Raw genomic sequence first — 25405 nt, forward strand, 5'->3', positions numbered from 1 at the left:
TCCTTTGCTTTCATAGCACTTATAAGTTATAGTGCTCCTTATTCCCTTTAATTAATTGATCTAGACTGTCCATTAGGTCAAACACACATTCTTGGGCTAACAAGTCAATATCAAATTGGTTTAATATTGCTCTGGTGCCTTTTTTTCTCTAAGCACCACGATGCTTCTCATCTTGTCTTTGTTTTTTTCTGGTGTCCTTTTTTTTTTTGATAATCAGATCAGTTTTTGCTTTGACAAGACATGTCTGGTTTTTGCCCGGCATCAGCTGAACTTCTATGGATAGAGAATTAAGAAAGATCCAATTATTAAATCATAATTCTTGCAGTCCAATCTTATTTCATATCAGTTACCATGTAAGATGTGCAATGTGAGGTTAAAATCATAATTCTTTATTTTTTTTTTTGTGATTGGTGACAACATGTGTGGCATGTTGTGACAAATCTTTTTTCTCCTTTAAATTGTAACAGACCGTATCGGTTGCATTTTTCTCTATCATACAGGTTGTGGCTATCAAAGATATAATATCACCTCCTTATAGGGAAACATTTAATGATGTGTACAAGTAAATTTATTTTTTCTTATTCCTTATATTGTTTTCCAGTTATATTTGTGTTGGTTTCAGAGCAAAGGTAGCAATAGAAAGTGTTGGTCGATTGTAGCTTATAGACAAAGGGATGAGTAACCAACAATACGAATATGGGAGGCCTTCCCCAGGTATCCAGATACTTTTAGATATAATTATGTTGTTTTTAAATGTATTAGCTCGAAATTGATGGAGCAAACCCGCATGTGCGTCGCAGCTATCTGGATGTTAAGTGGGGGTCCCTGAAAGGTGGGAACCACTTTTATGACCATGATAAAGCTGTCCATTTCCTATGGACAGCATTGGAGTGGCCTGGCCATTTGGACAGGCCATGTTTATGTATTTACTCAAAATTGATGGAGCAGACCCGGATGTGCGTCGGAGCTATCCGGATGTTGAGCGGGGGTCCTTGGAAGATAGGAACCGCTGTTATGACTATGATGAAGCTGTCCATTTACTATGGACAACATTGGAAGGGCCTGACCAATTGGAGCAGGCCGTGTTTATATCTGTATTTGCAGGGACCACACCCTTAACCTATAACCTAAACCTATTCTCAAATTCCAAAACCTATAACTACAACTTAAACCTATAACCTAAACTCAATTCCCTAAACTTTAACCTACAACCTAACCCAAACCAATACTTATAACCTAAACCTATTCTCAAATCTCAAAACCTATAACCTAAACCATAACCTAAACCTATAACCTATAACCTATAACCTGAACCTATAATGTAAACTCAATTCCCTAAACCTTAACCTATAACCTAACCTAAACCTATACTTATAACCTAAACCTATTCTCAAATCCCAAAACCTATAACCTAAACCTATAACCTATAACCTATCACCTAAACTCAATTCCCTAAACCTTAACCTATAACCTAACCTAAACCTATACTTATAACCTAAACCTATTCTCAAATTCCAAAACCTATAACTATAACCTAAACCTTAACCAAAAGCCTATAACCTAACCTAAACTTAAACTTATAACCTTAACCTAAACCTAAAACCTTAACCTTAACATATAACCTTAACCTAAACCTAAACCTAAACCTAAACCTACAACCTAAACCTATTCTCAAATCCCTAAACCTAAACCTAAACTTATAACCTAAACCTATTCTCAAATCCCTAAACCTTTAACCTATAACCTAAACCTATAACCTATAACCTAAACCTAAACCTAAACCTATAACCTAAACATACACTTATAACCTATAACCTAAACCTATAACCTAAACCTAAACCTACACCTATAACCTATAACCTAAACGTATAACCTAAAACTAAAACGTAAACCCGATCTCGAACCCGAACCCAATTTCCTAAACCTAAACCTTAATGTATTCTCAAATCCCTAAACCTAAACCTACACCTAATCCTAATCTCAACTCCCTAACCTAAACCTAAACCTAAACTTGAAAATCCAAACCTAAACCCGATCCCGAACCCGAACCCGATTTCCTAAACCTAAACCTTAACCTATTCTCAATTCCCTAAACCTATTGCTTATAACCTAAACCGAAACCTAAACCTATACCTTAACCTAAACCTAAACTTAAACCTATAACCTATAACCTAAACCTAAACCTAAAACCTAAATGTATTCTCAAATCCCTAAACCTAAACCTACACCTAATGCTAATCTCAACTCCCTAGCCTAAACCTAAACCTAAACTTGAAAACCAAAACTTAAACCCGATCCCAAACCTGAACCCAATTTCCTAAACCTAAACCTTAACCTATTCTCAATTCCCTAAACCTATAGCATATAACCTAAACCTAAGCCTAAACCTAAACCTTAACCTAAACCTAAACCTAAACCTAAACCTGTAACCTATAACGTAAACCTAAACATAAAACCTAAATGTATTCTCAAATCCCTAAACCTAAACCTACACCTAATCCTAATCTCAACTCCCTAACCCAAACCTAAACCTAAACTTGAAAACCAAAACCAAAACACGATCCCGAACCCGAACCCGATTTCCTAAACCTAAACCTTAACCTATTCTCAATTCCCTAAACCTATTGCTTATAACCTAAAGCGAAACCTAAACCTATACCTTAACCTAAACCTATAACCTATAACCTAAACATAAACCTAAAACCTAAATGTATTCTCAAATCCCCAAACCTAAACCCACACCTAATCCTAATCTCAACTCCCTAACCTAAACCTAAACCTGATCTCGAACCCGAACCTGATTTCCTAATCCTAAACCTTAACCTATTCTCAATTCCCTAAACCTATAGCTTATAACCTAAACCTAAACCTAAACCTAAACCTAAACCAATAACCTATAACCTAAACCTAAACCTAAAACCTAAATGTATTCTCAAATCCCTAAACCTAAACCTACACCTAATCCTAATCTCAACTCCCTAACCTAAACCTAAACATAAACCCGAAAACCCAAACCTAAACCCGATCACGAACCCAAACCCGATTTCCTAAACTAAACATTAACCTATTCTCAATTCCCTAAACCTATATCTTATAACCTAAACCTAAACCTAAACCTTAACCTAAACCTATAACCTATAACCTTAACCTAGACCTAAACCTAAACCTGTAACCTGTAACCTGTAACCTATAACCTAAACCTAAACCTAAAACCTAAATGTATTATCAAATCCTTAAACCTAAACCTACACCTAATCCTAATCTCAACTCCCTAACCTAAACCTAAACTTAAACTTGAAAACCCAAACTTAAACCCAATCCCGAACCCGAACCCGATTTCCTAAACCTAAACCTTAACCTATTCTCAATTCCCTAAAACTATATCTTATAACCTAAACCTAAGCCTAAACCTAAACCTAAAACTGTAACCTATAACCTAAACCTAAACCTAAAACCTAAATGTATTCTCAAATCCCTAAACCTAAACCTAGACCTAATCCTAATCTCAACTCCCTAACCTAAACCTAAACCTAAACTTGAAAATAAAACCTAAACCCGATCCTGAACCCAAACCCGATTTCCTAAACCTAAACCTTAACCTATTCTCAATTCCCTACACCTATAGCTTATAACCTAAACTTAAACCTAAACCTAAACTTAAACCTATAACATATAACCTAAACCTAAACCTAAAACCTAATGTATTCTCAAATCCCTAAACCTAAACCTACACCTAATCCTAATCTCAACTCCCTAACCTAAACCTAAACCTAAACTTGAAAACTAAAACCTAAACCCGATCCCGAACCCAAACCTGATTTTCTAAACCTAAACCTTAACCTATTCTCAATTCCCTAAACCTATAGCTTATAACCTAAACCTAAGCCTAAACCTAAACCTTAACCTAAACCTAAACCTGTAACCTAAAACCTAAAACCTAAATGTATTCTTAAATCCCTAAACCTAAACCTACACCTAATCCTAATCTCAACTCCTTAACCTAAACCTAAACTTAAACTTGAAAACCAAAACCTAAACCCGATCCCGAACCTAAACACATAGTCAACATGGATGGTTAGACTAAGCAATTCATGGAGGAAATAGTACACATAAGTAAGGTAATTGGGATTTCATACCTCAACTGCCTCAAAACTCACACCTTACTAAATACGAACTCATTCAAACATTTCCACAAACACTTAGACTACACTTGGCAACATACATCACATATGTCGGCCATAGTACATATTAGGGCAAATCCTTTTGACAAGGAGTTGTCGCATAAATAACAATCATATTCCTACGACAATTTATCATGGCAATCACAACGCCAAATTTCAAATGCATACAAACATTTCAACAAACATATGAATCACACTACTTACACCATAGACTATCTATATATGTAAAACGAAACAGATATCGCATTTGGCATGTGAAATGGCACCCACGTTAGTAATAAATCATTAAGTGACATTGGAAGCTTTGAAAACCATAACCTATACGAATATAGTCCGCACCTTAAACCAGAAAGTGCGCAACAGATCAAATTTAGACGATAAATCTTCGTCAATGGTTACTAGATAACCTAAGGTATGAATTAAATTAGCTACATCAACACTTAGACTATTCTAAGCTCCAAAACAAGTTAGGGTTTGATTGACTTACCCAAGAATGAGCTTAGAATCGCTGGAATAACAATTCAGATGCGATGGATTAGGTACACAGAGTAAATGGGAAGAATCACAAGGCGATTCACCAACTTCTCTCTCACTTTTCCTAAACCTAAACCTTAACCTATTCTCAATTCCCTAAACCTATTGCTTATAACCTAAACCTATACCTTAACCAAAACCTATACCTAAACTTATAACCTATAACCTAAACCTATACCTTAACCTAAACCTAAACCTAAACTTATAACCTATAACCTAAACATAAACCTATAACCTAAATTTATTCTCAAATCTCTAAACCTAAACCTACACCTAATCCTAATCTCAACTCCCTAACTAAAACCTAAACCTAAACTTGAAAACTCAAACCTAAACCTGATCCCGAACCCGAACCCGATTTCCTAAACCTAAACCTTAATGTATTCTCAATTCCCTAAACCTAAACCTACACCTAATCCTAATCTCAACTCCCTAACCTAAACCTAAACCTAAACTTGAAAATCTTAACCTAAACCCAATCCCGAACCCAAACCCGATTTCTTAAACCTAAACCTTAACCTATTCTCAATTCCCTAAACCTATTCCTTATAACCTAAACTGAAACCTAAACCTATACCTTAACCTAAACCTATAACCTATATCCTAAACGTAAACCTAAAACCTAAATGTATTCTCAAATCCCTAAACCTAATCCTAATCTCAACTCCCTAACCTAAACCTAAACTTGAAAACCAAAAACTAAACCCGATCTCGAACTCGAACCCGATTTCCTAAACCTAAACCTTAACCTATTCTCAATTCCCTAAACCTATAGCTTATAACCTAAACCTAAGCCTAAACCTAAACCTAAACCTAAACCTAAACCTAAACGTAAACCTATAACCTATAACATAAACCTAAACCTAAAACCTAAATGTATTCTCAAATCTCTAAACCTAAACCTACACCTAATCCTAATCTCAACTCCCTAACCTAAACCTAAACCTAAACTTGAAAACCAAAACCTAAACCCGATCCCGAACCTGAACCGGATTTCCTAAGCCTAAACCTTAACCTATTCTCAATTCCCTAAACCTATTGCTTATACCTAAACCGAAACCTAAACCTATACCTTAACCTAAACCTAAAACCTATAACCTAAACATAAACCTAAAACCTAAATGTATTCTCAAATCCCTAAACCTAAACCTACACCTAATCCTAATCTCAACTCCCTAACCTAAACCTAAACTTGAAAACTCAAACCTAAACCCGATCCCGAACCCGAACCCGATTTTCTAAACCTAAACCCTAATGTATTCTCAAATCCCTAAACCTAAACCTACACCTAATCCTAATCTCAACTCCCTAACCTAAACCTAAACCTAAACTTGAAAACCCAAACCTAAACCCGATCTCAAACCCGAACCCGATTTCCTAAACCTAAACCTTAACCTATTCCCAATTCCCTAAACCTATAGCTTATAACCTAAACCTAAACCTAAACCTTAACCTAAACCTAAACCTAAACCAATAACCTATAACCAATCCCTAAACCTAAAACCTAAATGTATTCTCAAATCCCTAAACCTAAACCTACACCTAATCCTAATCTCAACTCCCTAACTTAAACCTAAACTTGAAAACCCAAACCTAAACCCGATCTCAAACCCGAACCCAATTTCCTAAACCTAAACCTTAACCTATTCTTAATTCCCTAAACCTATAGCTTATAACCTAAACCTAAACCTAAACCTATATAACATATAACCTAAACCTAAACCTAAAACCTAATGTATTCTCAAATCCCTAAACCTAAACCTATACCTAATCCTAATCTCAACTCCCTAACCTAAACCTAAACCTAAACTTGAAAACCCAAACCTAAACCCGATCTCGAACCTGAACCCGAGTTCCTAAACCTAAACCTTAACCTATTCTCAATTCCCTAAACCTATAGCTTATAACCTAAACCTAAACCTTAACCTAAACCAATAACCTATAACCTAAACCTAAACCTAAAACCTAAATGTATTCTCGAATCCCTAAACTTAAACCTATACCTAATCCTAATCTCAACTCCCTAACCTAAATCTAAACCTAAACTTGAAAACCCAAACCTAAACCCGATCCGGAACCCGAACCCGATTTCCTTAACCTAAACATTGACCTATTCTCAATTCCCTAAACCTATAGCTTATAAGCTAAACCTAAACCTAAACCTAAACCTTAACCTAAACCTAAACCTAAACCTAAACCTATAACCTAAATGTATTCTCAAATCTCTAAACCTAAACCTACACCTAATCCTAATCTCAACTCCATAACCTAAACCTAAACCTAAACTTGAAAACCCAAACCTAAACCCAATGCCGAACCCGAACCCGATTTCTTAAACCTGATCCTAAACCTAAACTTGAAAACCCAAACCTAAACCCGATGCCAAACCCGAACCCGATTTCCTAAACCTAAACCTTAACCTATAACCTAACCTAAACTTAACCTATTACCTGCACTTATAACCTAAACCTATAACATAAACCTAAGCCTAAAACTTAAACCTAAACCTAAAATCGAAATGTATTCTCAAATCCTTAAACCTAAACCTACACCTAATCCTAATCTCAACTTCCTAACCTAAACTTAAACCTAAACTTGAAAACCCAAACCTAAACCCTATCCCGAACCCGGACCTGATTTCCTAAACCTAGACCTTAACCTTAACCTATTCTCAATTCCCTAAAGATATAACCTATATACTATAACCTATAACTAAAACCTAAACCTTAACCTAAACCTCTAACCTAAACCTAAACCTTAACCTAAACCTAAACCAAAACCTATAACCTAAACCCTAACCTATAACCTATAACCTAAACTTATAACCTATAACCTAAAACCTAATCCTAAACCTAAACCTATAACCTAAAACCTAAAACCTAAAACCTAAACCTAAACCTATAACCTAAATGTATTATCAAATCCTTAAACCTAGACCTACACCTAATCCTAATCTCAACTCCCTAACCTAAACCTAAACCTAAACTTGAAAACCCAAACCTAAACCCGATCTCGAACCCAAACCCAATTGCTGTAATAATGTAGCCCAATCACATGGCAAGAGACAAGAATATATCCCTTTTAACACATGCCCCTTTTTACAAAGCTTTAATTTTTGTTGTTGTTTCTATTAACTTGAATTGAAACATTTTTTTGCATTATTTGCTTACATTAGTTTTATTTTAATGATCAGTTTTATTTTTAAAAAGTGCCCACTTTTTTGGAAGAAGTTTATGCAATTCTTCATGATTCTAAATTATAATGTTTTATTGGTTTAATATTTTTTTCAGATGAAAGACACAGAAAATTGTTACTGATTTTTTTCCTTTTTTTATTTATGATGTTAAACTTATATGTATTTATGCATGGATGAATGTAATGTGGATAAGATTGTTTGTGTTTAGATGGATGTAGTTTATGTTTGGATGAATGTAGTATATGTTGGATTTACGTAGTTTGGGTTTAGATGGATATGAATAGGATGAAATATATTGTATAACAGGTGTATATCAGGAAGAATACGATGAAATATATTGTAACAGGTATATATTGATCCTCTTAAATTTGAAAATGTGCTTTGAAGGCTCATAAGGGACGGTCCATGACAGTCCTTTTTAAGGACGGTTTGTGGCCGTCCTTTGAAGGCTCATAAGAGACGGTCCATAGCCGTCCTTTGAATGACCATAAGAGATGGTCCATGACAGTCCTTTTTAAGGACGGTCCATGTCCTTTGAAGGCTCATCAGAGACGGTCTATGACAGTCCTTTTTAAGGACGGTCCATGACTATTCTTAAAAAGGACTGTCGATGGCTGTCCTTTAAAGGCTCGTAAGAGACGGTCCATGACCGTCCTTTTTTCGTCAATAAGAATGACGGTTTCCGACCGTCCTTTAAGTAATACGACACGTCAAAATTTGATGGCCCTTACGACGGTCCATGACCATCCTTTTTGGTCATTTGAGACGATTTTGGACCGTCCTTTTTTCACAGTTTGGTGTAGTGACAAGACATGCATCATGTCCTTTTTTCACAGTTTGGCGTAGTGACAAGACATACATCATGTGCCCACAAAACTTGGTGACATCACTTAGTAGCGATTCTCGCCGTAAGTAGCTATTCCGCATCCCTTGTGGAGTGGTTTTAACCAAACGAAGGGTCGGGATCGATGATTGGGCTATCCACCTGTAATAACTCGTTTATTTTTTTACACAGTGGTAACAAAATCTCACTCTTTCCATTTGTGTGGCCCACTTAAGCCTTAAATCTATCTCATTTCTTGGCCCATGTCCCAACATCATCCAATAAGATAGATGAACGGCGTAGATTTTTCTTGAACATATCGGTGGGGCCCATTGTCTCATTAATAATAAATTTATTTTTTTACAAAAAACTTCTTTTGCGGTACCTCTCTCACTCTCTGCTGGACTCTCTCTCTTCCTTCTCCTTCCACAGACATGGTGGGTCCTGCACCCACCTCGATCCAAACTGCCCACTTCTTTCTCTATCATTCTCACATTACAACATCTAGGCTGTTCAAAATTCATTGAGATTATCCTCAACACCATAAAATGCTCTAAGAAGATCACGTCGACAGCCTTTAATGTGTGGAACTTTTAAACCATGAACCCACTAGCAAAAACCCACTGGACCTTCATTGTCATGCACTTACAAGCTTTCACACACCAATCTACATCATCCATCAACCTCGGAACAAAAGAAAATTCACTGGTTGCAAATCCGCCATTAACGACCCTTGTCTTCTTTACGATGCCAAAAATCGGTCATTCCATCAACAAGAGAGAGGATCGAAAGAGTAACATTGAGAGAGATCAGAGAAGAAAAGAATAGAGTTATAAAAGGAAGAAAAGAGAATGTCACGCCCCGAACTCGAAAATCGGGCTCACATAAAATTTCTGATCGCCGAATCCGGGCTAACAGCCTCCGTAGAACCCCATTCTTGGCTCCCGGTACCCATTTACCAGGTTTCGATCCTGGGATCCCACAAGGAGGATTTCTAATATCATTTGATTCGTAATGAGCATAACAAAAGCATAACCCACGAACAATAACCACAAGAACGTCATCACAAAATCCACTATGATCAAAACTTTGAGTACAAGGCGTATGTAAGGGAAATACAATATACTGAAAGTAACAAAAACTCCAGAAGCTCGACTGTACACTCCAATAGTGGCGAAGCTACGGCTACGTCCTGGCGTCACCTGCACGCATCAATCGTGCATAAGCTTATAGAAAGCTTAGAGGGTGGGTAAGTGTGTGCGCAATATAAGCGTGCTCAGAATGCAAGGTCAAAGTAATGCGGAATCATGGTGATGAGTACATGAATGCAATCAGCTGTACCAAGGCTATGCGGTGCAAGATATGAATGCGATCAGCCACATCAAGGCCATGCAATGCGCAATGTAAGTCAAGCATGTCAATCCTCATCCACATATCAATGCAGCTCCTCATTAGAGCATCAAATCAGTGCGGTTCTCAGTCTAGATAATCACTGGGGTCAAGTACACTCTATGCCAGCTTGCCGCCCCTATCCGGACGCACAACTGGGAGGGTGTAGGAGACCTCACTATCCGCCTGCCAATATCGGGCCCAGCTCGTCGATAGCGGACCGATTCCTCAAGCTGGTCAAACTCAACTTAGAAATTGCCCCCTCACTCAGGCGGGTAAGGTCACACCCCTTTCCAACCGACCATGATAGAGTGGGAGATGCGGCCTACTAGTATACGGCCCTCGCGCGCTCGTGTATCCACTCGGTCTTGACGTTGGAGTCATCCTCTGGTACCATCGGGTTTAGAGATTTTCACCCAGGGACATCTATGGCGCCCGTATGCTAGAACCAAATATTTTTTATATCCAATCCTGCCATCCATGATGTGTCTGTGGAGGCTATGGCCCTGATGTCACTAGGGCATACAGTAACTACAATCACACAAATGCAAGTGCATGAGTCACACTACCAGTCATGCAACAGTCCTGCGTGTACCATGCACTTATATGGGGCAACTCCGCTTATCAGGGAGCCCATAAACAGTCTGCCCAAAGGCATATGCTATGATCGGTCACTCCTCATATCAGGCATACATATGATGCCTATGATCAAGAATCATGGATCTATATTAAACATATATAAAGAGATGGTCTCTGTGTATAATGGAGATGGGCTTAGACGGCCTACTTACTACAAGTATGGGCCTATTAGTAGGCCTTAGGGAGAGTTATAATACGGACATTCAACCAACATTATCCATTCAATGTGGACGTCAAACCATCATTACTCTCGAGGCGTAGCCCATTACAATAGTCAACACATGAACCATGGTAGAATCACGTTGTAATGGACCTCATGTACAACCCATTGGGCCTCAACCCATGGGCCTTCAATACATCAAATGGGCCTCAAACCATGGTCTCATATATATCAAAGTGGGCCTTAGTGGGCGACCATGAATACATTAAGATGGGCCTCAACTAATGGCCTTATACAAATCAAAGTGGGCCTCAATGGACGGCCCATAAATACATCAAAATAGGCCTAGTCACATGGGCCTCATATGGCAGCCCATGATTGGCAAAATTAGAAGGACAGAGGGTCCGACACACTCATCACGGTGGACTTGCCTTGGGTGGCCCATATTTGGGGCACATAAATAGGGTGGACCCCACAAAATAAATGAACAATGTGGATACAAAACATACATCAGTGGGTCCCGTGTGGGCCCACCATAAACGTTTATTTTCCATCCAATATGTGTATAAGGTCACACAGACCTTGGGGCCACTGTAATGTTTGTTTTCCAACCAAACTGTTCATAGGATCACATGGGCCTAGGGCCCACTATAATATTTATTTATCATCTGACCTGTTGGTAAGGTCACGTGGACCAGGGGGCCCACCTTAATGTTTATTTTCATCCAATCTATTCATAAGGTCCCGTGGTCCAAGGGAGCCCACCGTATTGCTTATTTTCCATACAACCTATTCGTAAGGTCATGCGGACCAAGGGACCCACTGTAATATTTATTTGTCATCCAGTCGATTCATAGGGTCACGGTCAGGGGGGCCACCGTGATGTGGTCCACAGATCCAGCCCACCCATTATGTGTGTCCCACCTGGCTGAGGGTCCAGACCAAGTTTCAGTCACATCCAAAACTCAGGTAGGCCCCACTAAATGATTTTATATGTTTTAGGCATGCCTTCACATGATTTTAGATGGTTTGGCCCACCTGAGTTCCGTTTACAGCTGATTTTTGGGGACATCCCATGGACAAAGGGGACCCATCAAATGCAAGGTGTTGATGTTCGAAACGCATCACGATGGGGGCCCACAACTGGAGCCATGAGGCCCAGCCGGTCATCCGCCAGGCAGCCAGCGCAAGCACTGCCTGCGCCTTCTGTCAGTAGCAGCAACAACGCTGCTGCTTATTTTATTTATTTATAAAAAAAATCTATTTTTCTACAGATTTTCCTAGGTGGGGCCCATAACAACGAAATCCACCCCACCCATTGAATTCCACAGCCCGAGACGGACCAAACAAGTCTAATATTCAAGGTATTTCATTGCATACAACCATCAGGGGTGGGTTTCAACGGTAAAAACCACCTTTTGCTAAACTATGGCCCGCCAGAACCCTAGATTGGGTTTGACTTTCGGCTCAACGCCTAAAATGATCGGAGGAAAGGGATGGACGGCTTGGATTAACTAGATGCATCAAGATGGGGCCTGCATGAGTGGCCCACCATTTGGTTAGCTCGTTAGTACACCCCCATATCAGCGCACACACTCCATGTTAGCTGCCCCTACCTCACGTCCAGTGTCCAGAGACGTTGGACTACTGGGACAAACACGGCATCATGGTGGGTCCCACATGAACGTGGCCCACCTGATTTGAATCGACCTGATACTTATGTTTTCCCTTCCATTCGAGCCCGCTAATGGGCTGGATGACGTAGATCCAACACATTCATCCAATGGGTCCTACATGAATATGTGATTCAAGGTGGACCACACTCACCCCTTCATCATCAAATATCATATAAAGAAAGAAAGGGAGAGAGAGAGAGAGAGAGAGAGAGAGACGTGAAAGGGGAGGGACCCCGCCACTAATGGGCCCTCCCTTAAACAGTGCATACATCGTGTGGGTCCCACAACAAGTGGCCCCAAAATTTGAGATCAACGGTAGATCACCCACCTCTTTGCCTTCTCCTTGATCCCTTGGGCTCCTAAGCTCCTTGCCTTCACCTTGGACGGTGGATGATGGGGTTTGGATGATGGAGATGAGAGATGAGAGGGGTGGGGAAAGTGGGTCACACTTGGCTTGGGAGAGAGAGGAGCTTAGACGTGTGAGAGTTTGGGTTGCTTGGGAGATTGTTTGAGTAAATGAGAGAAAAAGAATATTAAGAGTGATGGATGGAGTGGTAAGTGTAATTAATGAGGTATGGGTTGGTTTAAAAAATGGGTAAAAGAGGGATGGTTTAGTTTGAAATTTTTTAAAGAAGGAATGGTGAGGGAGAGAGAGGTTTGACTTGTGAGAAAAGGAGGAGTGGGGTGGTTGTACTTGGATAAGGGATGCATTTATGGTTGATTGATGGGACTTATTGTAGAGATTCCCTCGAGATTCGCAACGCGCGGTGTTTCTTCGAATAAACGCAAACCAACATCTTCTAGCCTGGGTATTGGGTCGGTGCGTGAGTTGAGGCGTTGGAACCGCGGCAACAGCGCGGTCGCCAAGATATAGGTCTCGGTTCGAGCTGACTTTGGCATACAGGTCTCAGCTTAGGATTACACGAAAATATCGGTTACAAGTCAAGGATTGCCGGAATTTGACCGGTAGGGTCACGGAAGCATACGGAACGGTACGGCTTAGGATACGGGTCTTACAGAGAAAGATAAAAGGAAGAAAGAGAAGCAGGTAGTTCATCGAGTTAACTCGGCGAGTCAACCCGATGACCCACTGGTCCGATCATCCGAACTGATTCCAGATTCTGACTTAGAGTCATTTATGAGCTAAGTTTCTATTCTCCATCCATTGACCTCGTATGTTAGAGTAGCCTTGATTCGAGTCGACTCACTGACTCACTGAGTCAACTTAGTGATTTAACGTATTATTTTCTTATATTTTAATATTAAAGAATTAGAAACCTTAGTGTAGGTCTTAATAAAGCAGCATGTATGATTTGTGTAAGGATGACATCGTTTACATTGAAAATATTTACCGAGTGCTACTAGTCCAAATGGTGTTGTGTTGAATTGAGTTAAACTTGATCTAATTGGGCCAAATGGACTGCATTTGTATCGATCTTAGATCTTCTCGCCTAGTCCAGACATACATGTAATATGTCACACTAAATCAGGTAGGTGATCTTCCCGGTTGAAAAGCCTACATTAGTATGTACTTTAATTTCCATTGATTATTATTTCATATTATTGATTCAAGTTATTTGATTTTGAGTGCACGTAAAATAAAATGCATTTATTTGATTATTAATATGTGAAATTAATTCAATTGATTATTGCTATCTTCTTTTAAATATGAGTAAGTTATGGGTGCTCTACCCTAGAAATGATCAAGTTGTTATGGGTGTTATGCCCAGGGTCATTCCCAAAAGGATTGGCATGGGTATTCTGCTCTAGGTGATTTCCTAAAAAATATGCACACATGGGTACTCTGCCCTGGGTATTTATCCTAAAAGTCTATTTACCAGGTGCTTTGCCAAGGGTCATTCCCTAAAAGGATCAACACCAGTGTTTTGTCGAAGGTCATTCCTTAAAAGGATCAATACACATGAGTGTTCTGCCCTGGATTAAACCAAAAAGGATTTTAGATGACTGTATTATCTTATTTTGATATTATGAAAAATAAATTGTTATTGTTGTCATGTAACATGCCGATTCAATACTCATAATTGATCATATTTATTTTATTGAGTTGTATTAATGTTAAAGTAGAATTTTCAATTTTAGGAATGATGTGACCCTATGAGCCGTCACACTCACACTCTTATATATTATTTTGTAGGGTCTATGTATGAAGAGCCAATTGGACAAGATTGAAAACTTTTTCTTTTGTTTATTTGAAGATTTCTTAAAATTTAATGCATTTTGTTATTATTATTAGTTTTTATCAATGTAATTAAAGATTCAAGGATTGATTAGTGAACATTATTTAATGACAATGATTATTATCCTTTTACTTGCTCTGATTGCTTTGAAAATGCATGAAAATAATGTGAGTTGCGATGTATATTTTGTTTAAATACAACTCACAGTTCTGGAATTCGGGTTCGGGCCTAGCCAACTCGGGTACCAAATTTCGGGGTGGACAGATTGGTATCAGAGCTTAGGTTATAGATTCTCATGAGGACCTTTGATATATGTTACACTAATTGTTAGATTAAGCCTAGGCAAGAATCAATTTGAGGGCCTATGATAGATATTGAATTAGAGATCCAAATATAGGATTCTTTGCTTTTATGATGAAAAGAAATATATATATGAACTTAGGAAACCCTTTGTATCTGTATGACATCAAATATGATATTATTTAGGTTTGGAATTGAACTAACAGCTCAAAATTGGATCCTAAGGAATTTTTAAGAATTTTTAGCCTACTACGATAAGTTGGATAGCAATAGTAAGTAGAAAATACTTAAATTATAAAAATCATAACTAATTAATTATAACTCCATTTAAGGCGATTCAAAATTTTAGTAGTATATTAACAAGTATAGTTTTATAGAAAAATAATACAAAATTATAATTCTAGGTTTCTCTTATACCGATTTTAATGTATGTGTATACTAGTTAGAAATCGTCTTCTTCTGGGCAGACCTAATTTATCGATTTAAAGAGTTATAATAAACTAATAGATGCATCGTTATAAAAAGTTTTAAACCAATCTGATATCTAAAAATACCAGCAACATTGGCATGAACAATATCCTCAGAATCTGAAATTTTTTGCACTACAACCTCGGTACATATCACAACTCTTATTCTCTTAACCTTCATGTGTAAGTCTTTTAGACCATCTAATCTTCCTTGCAATTCTATAAAATCTTCAACGTACTAAAAAAATAAAAAACAATTCATTGTCCAATCAATAGTAGACTATATCTGAGCAATACAAGTCACAACACTCCATCATAAACACCTGTACCCGATGCCCTTGGGAACAGATTAATTGCGAGTAAGTAACTAAGTCTTAGGAGATCTTTAAGCCTTGGTAAGTTATTAAGTATGACATAATTAGTAAAAGAGTTAGACCCGACCGAGATCATGCGTTAGCCTATTACAACTAAGGATATGAAGATCACATTGCACATCTATGTCGAGCGCCTCAACTCCATTATGGTTTTCATTTTCACCTCGACAACTGCTATATTTATGGACTCAAGGAGCATCAGTGCTTCAACATCAACAATCGCCTCGTCTCTGCCAACCACAGATTCAAGGACCCACACCTCAGCGAGTCTACTGGCCACCTACATAGCATGTGCCGCCATCCATGCACCGAGAATCTCCATTGTACTCTTCAACATAAATATTCATTGAGCTCATCTTCGTCGTATCCACAAGGATCGCCATGAAAATTTTGACAACTGTATCAACGACCTCCACCATAGTCCCAATAGCAAGGGTCATCCACAAGACATTTTAGGGCCACCTCAGCAGCCACATCGACAAGTTAGACCACCCGACATCAACAGACATGCCCAAGGAGTCATGCGCCACGACCTCAAGCGCATGGATTGTAATATCCTGGATTTTCACTGTCTTGGATTTCCAAAAAAATCTTTGAAATTCTTTTTTATTAATTAACTTATAATATCACTTAATGACTATTAGCACTCAATGTTAGATTATACAGGGGTGGTACTAGTAAAGAACCGCACCAGTCTGATTGATCAACCGTAGGAAGCCAACGAATTCACCCGATCACTTGAACGTCAGGTGTAGCCCCATGATTTACTCACATAGGACCTAAAATCTAATTGACCCATTGCTAAACTAATTAAGACAATCATGACTAAATTAAAGATCTAACCAGGGCCGAGTCAGATAAGGCCCGTATCTTGAATAATAGACCAAATCAACCCCGTTACTCTTTTAGCTTAAAACCTACGGTTTAGAGTAATCATGACCAAATCTCCACCTTCACTAGTTATAAATAAGCCACACTATGAACATAGTTAATCTGAACCCTAATCATGGCCCACGAGAAATCTCACTACCAGATTCATTCCAAAAATGCCCCGATTTTCCAAACAAGCTCTAGACTGCTCGTTAGTGGGCCACTAGTTCCAAAACTATAGAATAATATCCATCTTATTGGGCTTGACGTCCATCACGGGAGTCGGACGTAGGTGGTATCCAGAACCGCTCAACTTAAGCTAAAGGACGAGTGCATGAGAAGTGCAAATACCCTAAAAGAATGAACTGAAACTTAAGTGAATTGGGTTGTCCACTCTTATACAAAGTTAAGAATTTCGGACCGTCGATTTATGACCAAACTTTACTCGTGGATTAAGGATATTTTCCTACTCATATCCATATAGCCACGGCCCCGATCGACTATCGGTGACCGTTGAACAGACTTCTAATCATATCTGTCGATCGGTGCATCCAAATGGCAGGCCGATCATATACATACACTACCAGAAAAAGGGGCAAAGGATACAGAAAATGTTTATTTTTTGCTACAGATATAAACCTTAGCTGTATTTGCTACAGACTTAATCCGTAGCTAAAAGTTAATTATCTGTAGCTAAAACCTACCTCTCACCATAACCTTATTAGATATCGATGGTGCTTAAGGGACTCCATGGGGCCCATTGGAATATATGTGTTTGATCTAAACCTCCCATCAATTCTGATATATAATTTCAGTGGATGAGCTAAAAAATTATGTAGATTAAAGGTCTAAGTGGACCACACCATAAGAAATAATAAAAAATAAATTTCTATCGTTAATATCTTATGTAGTAGGCATTATGTAGTTTAGAGGAGTCTTGGGTCCAATATACATATGATTTTATCATTTTTAAAGTGTTTTTATTGTTTCATAATACTAATGATTTAGCGCAGAGGTGAAATATTTCAGATTGTTGGTGGATCTGAACATACTATACGTGCAAAACTCACATTCTCACAAGACTTATATGGTATGACCGAGATTCTAACCTATGAATTTGAAAGAAAATGTATGAGCTGCAAGCTTGCATAACACATCTTGTTTATTTTTCTATTTAGTGTAAACATTGGCTTGATTTGTTGATTTTTTTTTTAAATGTCTCTTTTGGTGGAAATGGATTCCAACAGGAAACCAATTCCAAGTATTTACGTGGGCCCAAATGTAAGAATTTGCATCTACCTCCACTTCTTTTTTTGGTACATTGGCATATATGATGTGTTACCCATACAAGCTTTCGTCATTTTTTGTCATTTCATTCGTATAATTTTTTTTGTTATGTCAATGCAGCTAGGTACAACATTGGTGCAGTTATCTTACTCTGGGCACCTGTAGTCTTGGTATGTCTCATTGTCCTTCAATAATTTAATATATCGAGATTTCTTTCCCATCATCATTTACATTTTTCTTCTTAATTGATACTTGGAAGTTAATAAAATCATTTACTCTGTTTTACAATCTTTAAAATCTTTATATGTAAATCTGTGCCCATATGCATTGTCGGAGAAACTAAAAAACTTACTCATTCTTAGATTGCATTGTGGAATATGCATCCATTATTAAAAGAAATGGCGACATTCCAAGCACTCACACTTTCTCTCCTTGCTAGCTAAATTGGTGAGTCTTCTTTCCTTCATACTAAATGATTTATTGACATGTTTATAAATTATCTCGAAATTGATGAAGTAGATCCGGATGTGTGTCGGAGCTATCCAGATGTTAAGCGGGGGTCCCTGAAAGGTGGGAACCGCTGTTATGACCATGATGAAGCTGTCCATTTTCTATGCACAGCAATATGGGTGGCCTGGCCATTTGGACAGGCTCATGTTTATATATTATCTTGAAATTGATGAAGCAGATCCGGATGTACGTCAGAGCTATCCGAATGTTGAGCGGGAGTCCGTGGGAGGTGGGAACCGCTGTTATGACCATGATGGCCATTTGGACAGGCCGTGTTTATATCTGTATTTGCAGGGACCACACCCTTAAACTAAACCACACCCTAAACCTATAACCTAAAGCTAAACCTTAACCTATAACCTAAACTTGAACCTATAACCTATAACCAATAACCTAAACCTAAACCTAAAACCTATAACCTAACCTAAACCTACACCTAATCCTAATCTCAACTCCCTAACCTAAACCAAAACCTTCACCTAATCCTAATCTCAACTCCCTAACCTAAACCTAAACCTAAACTTGAAAACCCAAACCTAAACCCGATCCCAAACCCGATTTCCTAAACCTTAACCTATTCTCAATTCCCTAAAGCTATAGCTTATAACCTAAACCTTAACCTAAACCTAAACCTAAACCTATAGCCTAAACCAAAATCTACAACCTTAACCTAAACCAAAACCTAGGACCTAAACCTTAACCTATAACCTATAACCTGAACTTATAACCTAAAACCTAACCTTAACCTTAACTTAAACCTATAACCTAAACCTAAACCTAAAACCTAAATGTATTCTCAAATCCCTAAACCTAAACCTACACCTAATCCTAATCTCAACTCCCTAACCTAAACCTAAATCTAAACTTGAAAACCCAAACCTAAACCCGATCCCGAACCCGAACCCAATTTCCTAAACCTAAACCTTAACCTATTCTCATTTCCCTAAAGCTATAACCTATGACTTAAACCTAAACCTAAACCTAAAACGTGAACCTTAAACCTAAATGTATTCTCAAATCCCTAAACCTAAACCTACACCTAATCCTAATCACAACTCCTTAACCTAAACCTAAACTTGAAAACCCAAACCTAAACCTGAACCCGAACCCGAACCTGATTTCCTAAACCTAAACCTTAACCTATTCTCAATTCCCTAAACCTTAACCTAAACCTATAACATAAACCTATAACCTAAACCTAAGCTTAAAACCTAAACTTAAACCTAAAACCTAAATGTATTCTTAAATCCCTAAACCTAAACCTACACCTAATCCTAATCTCAACTCCCTAACCTAAACCTAAACCTAAACTTGAAAACCAAAACCTAAACCAGATCCTGAACCCGAACCCGATTTCCTAAACCTAAACCTTAACCTATTCTCAATTCCCTAAAGCTATAACCTATAACCTAAACCTAAACCTTAAGCTAAAACTTAACTTAAACCTATAACCTAAACCTAAACCTATAACCTAAACCAAAACCAAAACCTAGGACCTAAACCTTAACCTATAACCTATAACCTGAACTTATAACCTATAACCCAACCTTAACCTTAACCTAAACCTATAACCTAAACCTAAACCTAAAACCTAAATGTATTCTCAAATCTCTAAACCTAAACCTACACCTAATCCTAATCTTAACTCCCTAACCTAAACCTAAACTTGAAAACCCAAACCTAAACCCGATCCTGAACCCGAACCAGATTTCCTAAACCTAAACCTTAACCTATTCTCATTTCCCTAAAGCTATAACCTATGAATTAAACCTAAACCTAAACTTATAACCTTAACCTAAACCTAAAACCTAAATGTATTCTCAAATCCCTAAACCTAAACCTACACCTAATCCTAATCACAACTCCTTAACCTAAACCTAAACTTGAAAACCCAAACATAAACCCGAACTTGATTTCCTAAACCTAAACCTTAACCTATAACCTAACCTAAACCTAAGCCTAAAACTTAAACCTAAACCTAAAACCTAAATGTATTCTCAAATCCCTAAACCTAAACCTACACCTAATCCTAATCTCAACTCCATAACCTAAACTTAAACCAAAACTTGAAAACCCAATCCCGAACCTGAACCCGATTTCCTAAACCTAAACCTTAACCTATTCTCAATTCCCTAAAGCTATAACCTATATACTATAACCTATAACCTAAACCTAAACCTTAACCTAAACCTATAACCTAAACCTAAACCTTAACCTAAACCTAAACCTATAACCTTAACCTAAACCAAAACCTATAACCTAAACCTTAACCTATAACCTATAACCAAAACTTATAACCTATAACCTAACCTTAACCTAAACCTAAAACCTAAACCTAAACCTATAACCAAAATTTATAACCTAAAATCTAAATGTATTCTCATATCCTTAAACCTAGACCTACGCCTAATCCTAATCTCAACTCCCTAACCTAAACTTGAAAACCTAAACCTAAACCCAATCCCGAACCCGAACCCGATTAATGTAATAATGTAGCCCAATCACATAGCAACGAAAAAGAAAATCTTGCTTTGTTGGCAAGCATACTTGAACTCAAGTATCACAATGCATCTATTTCCATCTCCACTATCTCTTATAGCATAGATTATTTGAGATTTGGATTTATCTCATTTTTACAGTCATGTCCTAACACAATATGATAATATTAATATACAAGGTGGATTTGTCACCAACATTATTCCAAGACCCATATAACCAAATTGGGCTATTACTACTTTTGGCAGAAAACCACAAAGTCTTGTAGGAATGGATATCGTCTATAAATAGTAAGTTTACTTTTTATTGTAAGTCACGTATTTTAGTATTTTGAGTTGGAGTTTTGAGTTTAAAAGTCCATTCTAGGTTTAAACACATTACTCATGTTGGATTTTGCCATAGTTTAGAAGATTTGTAGGTACATTTTTTATTTTTTCATATATAAGTTTTTTTTTTGTCTTTCTTCCTTTTGAGATGTGTACAAAGGCATGCTTATTTGATTGTGTCTACAAATGCTGTTTTATACAGACTGACAAGCTAAAGAAGTCAGTGAAGGATGAAATTCATTTTCTCAAGGGAAGGTTTTCAAAACTTGAAAGTGATCTTGTGTCGAAGTCCACAGAAGTTACATCTGCAGTTTTAAGGAAAGAAGAAGCTCTATCTTCTGCATTTGCTGAAATTGACCATCTAAAGGAAGAAAATTCTATAAAAATGTGAGCATTATTGAATGCATATGGAGGGTGTTTACTGTGTTGGAGTGTATTTGTTTCTTACACATGAGGGCACGCCTTAGTTGTAATTCTTATGATAGGTTGAGCAAAGTGAAGTATTGTTTATTTAGAAATGTGAATGTAGGATGTATGATTTGATTGCTATTTGTAATAAATGCATCATTTTTTTTTCTGATTGCATTTTATGTACTATTTTTATCAGCATTAAGCTTAGATGAGTTATCAATCACAGCAGGTTCTTGCAATGGAAACAGGTCGTATTATTACAATTTTTTAAAAAATAGCTACGAATATAATCCATAGCTATAGCTACGGCTTTTGTCCGTAGCTATTGTCTATTGCTACGGATATTGTCCGTAGCTATTGATATATATTGCTATGCATATAATCCGTAGCTATAGGTATCTTTTGCTACAGATATAATCCGTAGCACGTCCATCGCTATTGGTGGGGTAGCTAAAGGTATTGTTATGGATATAATTCGTAGCTATTGGTATCTATTGCTACGGATATGATCCGTACCTATTGGTATCAATTGCTATGGATATAATCCGTAGCAATACCTTTAGCTACCTCACCAATAGCGACGGACGTGCTCCAGATTATATCCGTAGCAAAAGGCCTTTTGCTACAATTTTTGGCCGTAGCCTTTGCCCATTTTTCTTGTAGTGATACGTAGATCACCATTAGGGCTAACTATCCTATGGTGTATATCAATATGTACACCCCATAGTGGGCCCTAAAGCTTAGAAAGACTCTCCCATAGGTGTAGTATAGTAAAAACCTAGCCCTTGGGACTATTTACACCAAATCTAGCATTATAAAAGGGCCTCATTTGGGCACCCACTTCTCCCATACGAATTTCATGCCCTACTTTCGGTGGAGGAGAAGAGAAAGAGAAAGAGAGATGGAGAGAAGATGAAGAGAAAGATAAGGGAGAGAGTGTATGTGTGGGTGAGGGAAATCTTGATGCTTGAAGGGTTGGTATTTCCTCATCAAACCGGTGGCTACTACAAAACCTCTACCAAACCCACCCATGCCAAGAAGCGGAGGTAAGAATGGTATATTTTTCCTTTAATAGAGCAACCTAGTATAGATTTCTAGGCATTAATATTATCTTTCTTGATTTTGATTTAGGAATTGGCGGTTTTACCCAAATTCCTAAAACTGAAGATCTCAAAGAATGGAAATCTCCTCTTAAGGTGCGGACTATTATCCTTAGGTGGCCTAGCACCAATTTTAGTATGAGTCTAATGATTTTAATTGCTTGTACGATGTATTTGGAGGACCTAAAGAGAACCTAGGAAAGACCTTACCTTGATCCCTTTCAATCGACATGGAATAGTTATGGAATGTTTATTGTTGCTCACATGATTGGGTATAAATTGTATGTTTGCATGTTCATGACTGGTTGATTCATGTATGATGTCACATTATAGCATGTATGATTCATTAACCCTTGTGCATTTTGCTCCTATGACATATGTATGAAATGCTTAGCTTTCTCACTAACCACACAAACCACAGGCACTTTTATTTCACAACCTTGTTAACTTTGTTGTTGAAAAATTTGAATTTTCTGTTGGGACGTATGGATGCATGATTTTGCTTACGCTAGACGATAACTCTGATTGTTAGCATGTTATAGATTACCCTCAAAACCCTTGGGTTGGTCAGGAATCTGAGGAGAGAGACGGTGGTCCCGTTGGTAGGACTACCCTGAGGCTAAACCCATGAATTTGGGCAGGTGCGTATAGACGATAGTAGTTAGACTACATAGGTCGCTTGTACCTGATGTCGTTTGTCACGTACTCGCCTAGACTCATGCAGTCTAGTCTACTTACTGATCAACCATGTATGTTAGCCATGTCTACTCATGCCTGAATGAAACCTAGGACACCCTTCGCCCACCGAAGCCCATTGATAACCATTGAAAACTGATCCACTATCTCGAGATCCGTGCATGGTGGAATGGGACACTGTATCTGAGCTGTCGGCCTATGCTGGAGTGACGAGTCTCCCTATAGTGATTGCGAGCGATCCCTTTCCTAGCACTCCCCATGTGCTTGAAATCGGGGATGGGGAACCCAATGGGATCAAGGATCGCGGGATCTTGGCCTCGCGCATTGAGGGGCCTTGGCCTAGCAACTAGTTAAGGGCATTGATATCGTGGGGTGTACCAGATTCCCTAATCTGCTGGATGAACGGAATTAACTAAATACTCGGTTAACATTATTCATGCATTGCATTAGCTAGGATTTGGCGACTCGGCAGTTGAGATCGCAATGAGGGAGTGCTAGTCATGTGCGAACGTTAGATAGAGTCGCTCGAGGGAGTGTTGTGGTGAGATCATGCATCATATCATTTATCATGCATATGCATTAAGAAGATTAGTTAAGGATTTATGAATGTCTGCCTTTCATTAAATTTATAATATGATTGATGCCTGATGTAACTTAAGATTAATAGCACCCACTAAGTTGATCACTCACTCCCACTCTGGGACGGTATTTTAACACACTAACCAGACTATTTAGTAGATGTAGGTGACGCTAAGTACGAGGAGCCTTTCGGCGCGAGCCTAGATGAGGAGGACGAGCTGTCTTATTTCCAGTTGATGGGCGGTTCGTCGTAAATTTCGCAAGCTGACTTGAGTTGCTGAGTAGTGGACTTAGCCCCATTCTTTTGGACATGACATTCTCTTTGTGATTTTTCTGGGCAACGCCCTGTGCGACCCATTATATATTCTTTTGGACTTGTATAATTATATTTAACCCCTTTCATTTCAGTAGACCAGTTGTGATTATATTTCATGTTCCAAGAAATTTTATACTGCGCATTTAAACCTGATTAAACGCAAATTAGTAAAAATTAGCATAAGTGATACCCGGGAACTTGGGAACGAGTGTATGCATGACCTCCAATTTCTAGGGCGTTACAAGTTGGTATTAAAGCAATAGTTTCGAATCAATTAGGCCATGGGTCATGAACTCACTAACGCATCTGCTAACTTGAGAGGAAACATAATAGAAAATACAAAAATATTAAGAACCATCCTAGTCCCTGAGCTGACGCTCTTAGACGGAAGGTGAGACTTCCAGAGTGTTCGGGTTGGGTAGCGAGAGTAAGTAGTGACACTAGGAAATAAGTCTGAGAGTCTTACGAAGGGCTTAGACTGAGGAGAGAGACCATAACAATATTAGAATTCGACTTGGGAGCCTTACAACACGTTTCAGCCCCTTCTCGGGCAAGAACTCGGGAACTTAACGGTAAGACTTGATTCGACTAACTAGGAAATTTAGGTAGTCCAGTCCACCTAATCCCTAAGGGCTTGTTTGGCCAACTGTGTTAGGTGGGATTAAGGTGAATGGAATTGTAAAAGTATCAATAAATGCATGTGTAAGGTATTGTCTCGAGATTGTATCCTATGTTTTCCAATACCATGTTTGGATTGCATGCAATTAAAGGTAAATCCCAAAATTTCCTTTCAAATTACACTTGGAAATTCATCATCATGGGATTTGGAAATCCCATATTACACCTTCCAACACAAGGCTCATTTTGCAAAGCCTAT

The 25405-nt window shown here is 38.2% G+C and overlaps 1 long non-coding RNA gene across 1 annotated transcript; it reads left to right on the forward strand.

Annotated features, from left to right (window-relative positions):
* Positions 1-18175: 18175 nt before the first annotated feature.
* On the forward strand, positions 18176-22060 carry LOC131248046 (uncharacterized). Its single transcript, XR_009172125.1, has 3 exons — positions 18176-18264; positions 18457-18541; positions 21629-22060. It is a non-coding gene; the product is annotated as an uncharacterized LOC131248046 (long non-coding RNA).
* Positions 22061-25405: the final 3345 nt, after the last annotated feature.

The sequence above is a fragment of the Magnolia sinica genome, chromosome 1 (assembly GCF_029962835.1).
Source record: "Magnolia sinica isolate HGM2019 chromosome 1, MsV1, whole genome shotgun sequence".
Lineage (NCBI taxonomy): Eukaryota > Viridiplantae > Streptophyta > Magnoliopsida > Magnoliales > Magnoliaceae > Magnolia > Magnolia sinica.